This window comes from Aulostomus chinensis, chromosome 4 (assembly GCF_037954235.1).
Source record: "Aulostomus chinensis isolate RoL2024-O1b breed Wild chromosome 4, RoL_Achi_v1.0, whole genome shotgun sequence".
Lineage (NCBI taxonomy): Eukaryota > Metazoa > Chordata > Actinopteri > Syngnathiformes > Aulostomidae > Aulostomus > Aulostomus chinensis.
Window position 1 is genome coordinate 17,827,233 of NC_141323.1, and position 6,274 is coordinate 17,833,506.

Here is a 6,274-nt window from a genome sequence, read left to right on the forward strand (position 1 = left end):
TTTCCTTTCAAACACTAAAAATAACCTATAATAGAGTGGAATAAAAATTAAGACTGCTCCAGTTACTATACATAGCCTGGAGGTGTAAGGGTCCCAAGTCTGACATATGCATCAAAGTGTACATTTCAGTGTGATTCTCTGGAGTCCTTATCAAGTGATTTCATAAAACAAACACTGAGGCAGATTTTTATTCCATACTACAGTTTTGTCATTTTAGACTTTTTAAGCCTCCAAGATGAAATTGCTTACATACAAAGGCTACTTTATGCCCAAGTGTCTTTACAAAATATTGCTCCATGTTCAGTCAGGCTCCTACACATAGAAAACACATGCTTTTTATGTTATATATGGAGGGGATTTTTGCCAGAGCTTTTATTTATGTAGCTTGTAGAAAAATATTATGCTTTGTACTTAAAAATGAATACAGTGGGGGTTTTTTTTTTATCCACTGAGTGGGATTTTGTCATTTTATGCTTATTTTACAGTATATCAAGTGACAATTGTTCTTTTATTATTATGTATCTGGAAAAGAAAGAGAGTCTGATTAATTCACGAAGAGCTTTGAATCATTCATAATCTTCATGACCCAAATTAATCAGATATTCAGTCACATGTTCACTAATCATTCACATAGATTTTGGTGTCCAACTGAATGAATGAATAATACAGAAACTGTTTTTGAACATAAGGATACTCTGATATTCTGTTTTTCCTTCTCAATCCTGACAATCCTGCAGAAATTGCTGTGGTGTGCCATGTTTGCATGTGTAGATATGCATGTACTGCATATGTGATCATATGGGCATGATGAATAATTACACAAGAGCGTGTCAGAACCTCAGGCCCCTTTTCCCTCGTGTTAGGGCAGTACAGGGACAGAGGAAGTACCTGTGGAGCTGATAAAGATGAAGGCTGAGAAATGTCACCAGTAGCACTTGTTGTACTTGCGTTCCTGATGAAAATATGGTGCACGGCTTTTCTTTACTCCGTAAACATTTTCGAGATAACTATCGATAGAAAAAAAAATTCAATATACCTCTATTGTCAAGAATTCTCACATTAAAAATGAGAAGCACATTACTCTCACGTCTTACTTTGCATCCTGTATTTTTACATCAAAATTTACATCTTAGGGAAAATGATTGTAGATAGATAAAGGAACTTCCTTGTCTCTGCTGATTAAAATGTCTCTTCCTGGTTTAGCTTTAACTCAATACACATCCTGCTCTTTCACTCTTTTATTTGTGCTTCCAATTGTTTGGAGAAACCTCAAGTTCCTGTGCTGCAACAGAATCTTGGTGAACTTGAAAAACCAGATCGATGAGCAGAGAAACACCCCAGGAAGCTCTGCATTGCTTTGCCTGGCCTTGGTTTACTGATGTATAGAGACATGGCTGATGCTCAGTGAGTGAACGCTATTGTTCTCTGTTGCAGGGAGAGAGGATTGGTGGCTTTGGCGAGAGGAAAAAAAGTGGATATACAAATTTGAGAATAAGAAGGAACTGACTGAAGAATTAAACTCAAAATCAGTTCGCTGATTCTTAGCAATTATGTGAAACAATTCAGCACAATAACGATGAAATGAGCTCTTAGCTGTTACGACAGCTGATGAGGTTAAAACTGGAAAGCACTAAGAGATCGCATAGTTCTGCTATGGCCATCTTGTGGTTCTTGACACTTGCTGCTTGGATGCTAATTAAAGCTGAAATAAGTGATGAGCGGCCCATGTCAAAGTGTGTTGTTCTGTAAAGTGACAGGGGGATGAAACCTGATAATCGCTAAAATTTTGCATGATGGAGTAAGAAAATGCCTTCACTGTCGTGTGACTGTCATTTCCTGTGTCCACCAATTACAACTGTTTCGCGTTCAATGTTGAAATATCCAAATTGTCAGCCTCGCGATGGTAACATCCGTCACTGTCAGCTCACTCTCATGACCATCTTCTTAAGTTGTTTATGGCCCAATTTGAGATAGATCTGGTCACCCACTATTATAAGGAGTAATCTGAAAACGGAACATGTAATTTTCTGTCGCCACCTGGTGGCATTATGACTTATCTGGGTCAAAATTGAACAGACTCTTCCTTGTCCCATTCTACGCCCCTCCAGCAACTTTGGTGAAAATCTTCCTTGTAGTTTTGTGTAATCTTGGTGACAGAAAAATTCCACCATGACTTCCTTGGTGAAGGTAAAAATACTGGATGTCAATAAAACCCACAGATTATCACCAACTCTTGAATGTAAATGAAATCGTTGATGGCTGTATTTCATTTTGGTTCATGGATCTGGTTTCTTTGTCTAAATGTGTGTCACAGAAACTCTCAGGCAGCCTAAACCCCAAAATTCCTGAAGGCTCTCATAATGTAAAGTGAGTAATTACATAAGTGAGGCCGTACATGTGACGTGCGTTCACATTCTGAGCAGTAACAGATGCTCTGTTCACTAAAATGGACTGGTATTGGAAGCTAATATTGCTCAGTATGCATTTACTCACAGTAACAATGGATAAAGGATACTACGACTTGTGTAAGAGATACTGACATCTCTGACTGAAGCTGAGAGGAATGTTCACGATTTTCAATGCATGTGTTGTAACTGATGAATAATGCTGGGTGATCTCTGCGATCATGTGATTTGGAGGTGACGTGTGCTCGTGCAGAAACACCTTCTGGGGCTACCCCTGTGAACCATTTGTTTGACCTACTTTCCACAACAAAAGAAAAACAAGGCTATGAGAGAAGGCGGGGAGAGGACAACATGAATATTATAGTTTGGATTCCTGGAGGAGGACATCCCCCTACAGGCGTTTGTATGAATATTTAATAAAATTAGTCTCAGCCCATCCCCTCACCATGGTCCAAGATAGAGATTCTAAAGAGCATAATAGTTGGTTTAAACAGGGCAGGGGGTTCTTTAGTATAGTGGTGTTTTTCTAGGGAGTACAATAGCAGTTTTGTATTGAGTCCATATGTATCATGAAATACAGTCCAATAAGACTAGAGTACCATCAATTATTCTTTTTGTATCGTTTTCCATTGTTTTGTTTTGTTTTGTTTTTTTACACCATGATTTTTGGTGGCATTTATCTGTTCGCAGGATTAAGTTAAAGCCAAACACTAAGAAAACAAATTCCACGAAACTTTGTAGAGGGCCAAGAAAGAACACATTTAATTTTTGGGAAGATCATTTTACAATTCAACATATAAAATGGAAATTTTTTTAACACTTAGTTTGGCTGAGGTTGCTTGGCCTCTAGTTTGTCAGCAGGATTTTGCAAAAACTACAAGACTGATGTTTATCAACCTTATTGAGGAGTGTAGCATGAGCCAAGGAGGAAACTATTGAGTTTTGGGGCAGATCCAGTTACATGTTTTAAATGATGGTGGCCAAAATTTCAGTAACATATCTCAATATCACTTAACTTAAGTGCAAACTAGTGAATCATGACAAACAAAAGCAAGTAATTCAATTAATTCCTCTCAGATGGGGTCAGTCATATCTAAATGTTACGAGTAACCAGAAAAAGTGTGTTTTTTTGAGCTTGGCTCCAGCCCCCCCATGAGTCTCAACGGACAAGCGGTACAGAAAATGGATGGATGGACGAAGGGAGTGCACGCTTTTAAATCTTGGTATTCATCTTCATAGACTTTTGAATGAACAAATCAAACCAGTTCATCTTTGAAGCTGAGTCAGTGATGAGTGGGACGGACAGAACAGCTGGAAACATCAATTCTTCTGCCACATAAAAATGATTCGAAACAATAATTGGAGAGTATCACAGCCCACTTTTTTCAAACTGCTCTCGTTTTACCGAGATTTGTAACTGCGAGAGAGGTCGTGAGCCAACACGAACCAGAGAATTAAGTATTCAGCTTTGCTGTAACCCGTCACTAAATATTGCACTACGTGGCGAGATGTTTTCACATCACTACTTGTGGATCTGTGCAACAGTAGAATTCCAAACAATTTGAGATTTAGGCCAAATTTCAATCCAAGCTGCTTTTGCTGAATCTTTACAGTTTAACCACAAGATGGCAGTCTCCGCATCACAAATTCATCATCACACCAGAGGTTTCTGTTGAGGGTTACAGCAGTTATCACCTGGCATTATCAATGGAGGCGTAATTATAGCTTGGTGGTATGCTACCTTTCTGTCTTGTGATTAACTTTCTGCCTTATGCTGCGATAGAATCTATAAATAGCTAAATCCCATGCGGCTGTTTCATCTGTGATCGCGGTGACACAGTAAACAAACATTGAAGGGCTATCAGTTGACTTATTTCTCATGACAGAAAAACAAAGGAATATTTGAAAGTAATGGATATACATATACATTTTTCTGACTCAGTAATGAAGCATGATCTGATTTAATCTGATGATATAGTTTATCTAATCCAGTCTAATCTAATCTGATCTGATCTAATCTAATCTAATCTGTATGTACAAATGTTTAAAATTTGGATTAAGGGGATTTGAGACATACAGAAAGGCCTCTTGTGATGTCCTGAGAATTACCTTTGATTATTATAATTGTGATAAAATGAAATTTAAAAAAATACAACAAAACTATGAAAAAAAAAGTTTCTCATAATAAAAATAGACCGCTTTTCTAGGACTACATGACGGAACATATCCTATCTCCTCAGTCAGGGTGACAAAACTTTTTATTTATTTTTTTATAAAGTAAATAATCTTCGGCTGGAGCACAGGATCTTTCTGTGTGAGTCTCCATGTTCTCCCTGTTCCTGTGTGGGTTCTCTCTGGTACTCCAGCTTCCTCCCACAGTCCAAAGACATCAAGAGGGGACGAGGCTGATTGATACTTTAAATTGACCGTAGGTGTGACTGTGAGTGTGAATGGTTGTCTGTCTCTATGTGTTGGCCCTGTGATGGACTGGTGACCTGTCCAGGGTGAACCCCGCCTCTCGCTCAGTGTCAGCTTTGATAGGCTCCTGCCCCCATGCGACCCTTAACAGGATAAGCAGTAAAAATGGATGGATGGATGGATGGATGGATGGACAACTTTCAAGTTAATATGACAGAGATATTTATTACTAAACATCTAGTGCAGTGAAGGATGCACCAGTGTTAACAGTGTATCACTACCCATCCATTCATCCATCCATTTTCTATACCGCTTATCCGGGTTCACCCTGGACGGGTTGGCGGTCCGTCACAGGGCCATTAGGAGCAATTAGGGGCTCAGTATCTTGCTCAAGGACACTTCAACATGGTCACCGGGGGAAGTGAGTATCGAACCAGCGACCCTTCGGTTACTACACGGCCACCCTACCTCCGGGCCATGCCGCCACCCCAGGGTATCACTAACTTGTGAAGTAAACACTGCCAAATGGCAAACCAGGCACATAAACACATGCAGTACCGACTATAGGATAAACAGAAGTTCTATGTATATAATCCAGATAGAGCTTTACCAATACTTGTTGAACAGGAGTCCTATTTTCAGTTGTATTTTCAGTGATTGCCTGTAAACCTCATTGTGTGTCACAAACCTCATTTGTAACACTAACACTCTCTCATCATCAGTCCTTTCTTATCACCTAGTTGTCAGACTTGTCTCCTCCTGATACCATTTAGCAAGTCATGATTTTTTCTTAACAACCAGGCTCCCAGCCAGTGTTTTCATTGCTATTTTTTTTTACTATTTTAAGCTTGATGGAAGAGAACAAACAACTTGAAATGTGCTGCTCAGCAAATAAGTCATCAAAACAGGTGGTCTGTACCTGATGATTCATCGGCTCACACAACATGGCTGTTTATATCCCACGTACGCGCTATCTTTTTTGTTATTCACACTGCGAAGAAACATATTTAATTTAAGAGTGTAGCGTGATATTCAAAACAATCAGAAACAATAAATCTAACTGATGGCATTCACTCTAGATGTAGTTATAAGATTTAACACCTTGATTGCATTTTAACAAATTGTTGTAAACAGTTGGTGTCCCCATCCCAGGAAACAAGCACCACAGTGCAACAATGACCTGATTTCCATTCTGATTCCCTCCTCAGTGCGCTACACTAGGACGACAGTGCACGCTGCGTAACCTCACACCCTGGTGTGCCTTCTTACCCTGTTCCAAACTTGGCACGGTGTGCTCAAGATAAGATGTTTTCCTGAGACAAACAACCGGGAGGAGAGCGCATCCGTGTACACAGTTCTGCCCACCTTGCCTCTCCTCCCATTTTCTTCCGTCTGGCTCTATAACAGACAGTGATCGCTTGGTTAAGTATGTACTCACTCTCTGTGCTCCA